Genomic DNA, 3300 nt, shown 5'->3' with positions numbered 1-3300 from the left:
TGAATGATGGGAAACGTAACCTGGACAAGCCCCAGCCTGCATCAGACAACAACAGCACTGAAACTCTCACAAGTGATGCAAGCAGAAGATGGGTTCAAAGGAGAATACAGCAAATGAGGCCAAACGAACCAGTCCAGTGATCTCCAGCGCTCTCTTCTTGGCTCCCCGTGTAGCCGTAGATTATCCGGGCTTACTGGAGACGCTGGAACCCTGGAGAAAAACACAGAGCGTTGTTTGGTTCTAGCTCTCTGCTGGAAGGTGTCTCAGAGCCGATCTGTCAAATGCAGCTTTTTTTTTTTTTTCTTTTTCTGGTAAATTCTCACAAGCGGAAAACCAGAAGAGGCTCCTTGCAAACAAACACACCTGCCTGCTCCAAACATTTTTTTGCTTCTCAGGCATTCTCATGAGCAAATCTGTTAATACACATGAGTCATGTTCAAATACATCTTGGCGTAAAAAAAAAAGATTTAGAGTAACCTTAGAGTAAAATCCATACCAAACACACCCACAATGAGAGACTTTTTCATCCTTTCTTGATTAAAGGAAAATGAAGCTTTATGTGAAGATTGAACTCTTAGAAGAGTAAAGCTAAATAGCAGATCATGCGTACCTATCTCCCTGTCTGTGCTGGATCTCTACAAAACACTCAACTTCATTTTTTTCAGCTCACTTGCAACTCATATTGTACTCTTTTCTGTATTGAAGGAATAATTATAACTACACCAACTGTTGTTGTTGTTGCTGCTGTTGTATTCCAGTAGTAAGTAAATATTACTGTGAAGTACATATCAATGATTGTTTCTGTAGCAGAATGTGCAGTGTGTGTTGTATGTGAGTATGTAATACTGAAGTGAAAGTTTAAGTACTTTTTTAAAAAAAAAAGGGAGTTTAGTATTTGAATTTCTGTACTGTATGGGGTTAAAAGAGTATGTTAAAACCTAGTTTGCGCATTAAACATCTCAGACTGTACCCGGGGACAGGTGCAATAAACAAGGCAAATAAATGCTTAAAATCACTTCTGTGAAGCATCTTCAGCATCACTCTTTTGAGTCCTTGAATTATTCATTATAGAGCTGAATAGAAAATGTTCAAAAAACGTCCTGCAACATCAAAGGAGATAATTAACGCATTTTTTTTTTTAGAAAAGAGAATTTGCCCTGACTCCATGCTCTCTTTGGCTAAATTCTAACAATCCACATGATTCTGCTTGCAGAGGGATTTTTTTTTTCTTAGACATTTGCATTTAGCCAGTTCACCAACACCCTTTTTTCTAGAGCAATTTACGATTTACAATTACTGTCACCGGGTTGTTTCCCACGGCAATGCTCCGCTAACCCCTAGCCTTTCAATCATCTCTATAGCGGTAAATGTACCCACAGACCCAATCTGAGAGATGCAGTTCTATTGATATTGCATGCACTGCATTCAGCTAAACTACCACCAAAATGCTCCATCGACGTATAACAGCTCTTTCGCTCTCTCGGATTTTGTCATGTAAAACACAGCCGGTGTGTCGGGAGGTCAGAGGTTCGCTAATAGTCTCTAAAGCACCTCTCCAAAAACACTCTCTGTCTCGGAATGCTTAGTGCCTACAATAACAGGTTCAGCAGGGGCAAGTTTCAAAGCATTTAGTGCTTTACACACTCCCCTGTAACAAACCACATGAAGAAAACATTTAAAACAATGATATCACAACATAGGCTACACAACATACAGACATCAGTTAACTTAGAGCATGTATACTTGTCAACAGAAAATACCAGTGTTGACTGGGGATATGATTTTTGTAGTGAGGCTTTTAGAAGGCAATGTTCTGTTAGGGATTAAAACTGATCAAAGCAATTTGTTAAACGTAATGGTCTGTAAAGATAGATAAGGCATACAGTGTGGTAGAGTAACATTAATTACACAGTGGAGTCTATTTCCCATATTTAGATCCACAGGAAGCGGATTATGTCCCTTTGGAAGTGAAACTGTTCCACACCAGTCGTGGTGTGGTGTGTATTCAAAAAGAACAAGGCGTTTTATCTTCTTCTACATGTGTTTCCTATCCCCGAAATGATAGCATGATAACTTTTCTCTTTCTGTCTGACAGTTGATGTCACTCCAACTGAGTGTGCACTGACAAACACGGACACACGCAGACACAGACACACACACACATACACACACACTCGGACAACGAACCTACAGTAATGTATACAATCGGAGGAGGGTACGGATATGATGAAGAAGAAGAAGAAGAAGAAGAAGAAGAGGAAGAAGTACTTTGTCATACACACACCAGAGCAGTGAGCAGTGAAATGCAGCCTCTGCATTTAACCCATCCTATACACAAGTGAGCGAGCAGTGAGCACACACGCACGCACGCACGCACGCTAGTAGCCAGGAGCGGTGGGCATCAGCAGGCGCCCGGGGACCAAGCCCAGGCCTTTTTGCCAGCGCTTCGGTCAAAGTTACTGAAAGGAGTATTAATCCTAGCACAGACATCTTTGATATGGAGACTGATATGTATTTTTGCCTAACATCCATACTCAGGGTGTCTTGATACTAAGAGTGATTCAGTGTGGTAAAGCTGTCTTTGCTGAGAGAATGGTGCATTGTTTGCCGTCTGTGCTCCTCTGTGTGGAGTCTTGTGAGCTCTGTTCTGTTTGCTGTCTCTAGCCCCCCTGGCTGAAGGAAGGATAATATGTTGCTTACCTTAGAGGGTCATTCCATTTAAGGCCTGCCACGCTCCACTCACCCAATCACTCCACACCACATAGATCATAGACGGACCCTTTGTTTCCAAATATTCTAAGCCACTGTCCACATGACAGCTACCAGAGGACGAACCTTAGAGCATGTGGTCTGTTTTTCAGATAGAGTCCTCACTCTGCTGCCAAGAGTTTTTGCAGACTGTGTTTATTTTGTGTTTGTGTGTGTGTGTGTGTGTGTGTGTGTGTGTGTGTGTGTGTGTGTGTGTGTGTGAAAGTGTGTTTAGATGTGTGGATGTGGGTGAGCATGTGCACATGGTGTTCAGTGAGTAGAGCAGGTGACAGAAACAGCATTTGGAGAGAATGTTCGACCAGTTAAACAGACGAATAAACAAACAGCTCATCAGTGCAAAAACGTCCATTAACTCGCTCAAATGAGTCCTGAGAATGTTAGCATTCTCAACTGTCATTAGAACTCACAAACACTTCTCTCTCTCTCTCTCTCTCTCTCTCAAAAAAACAACAACAACAACACCATTTTAGACACCACCTCGAGCATTTATGAGACGTCAAAAGTCACAACGTGAAAAAGAAAAGATTAAAA

Source organism: Chanos chanos, chromosome 4 (assembly GCF_902362185.1).
Source record: "Chanos chanos chromosome 4, fChaCha1.1, whole genome shotgun sequence".
NCBI classification, from domain to species: Eukaryota; Metazoa; Chordata; class Actinopteri; order Gonorynchiformes; family Chanidae; genus Chanos; species Chanos chanos.
Note: the sequence above shows the minus strand (reverse complement) of the source record.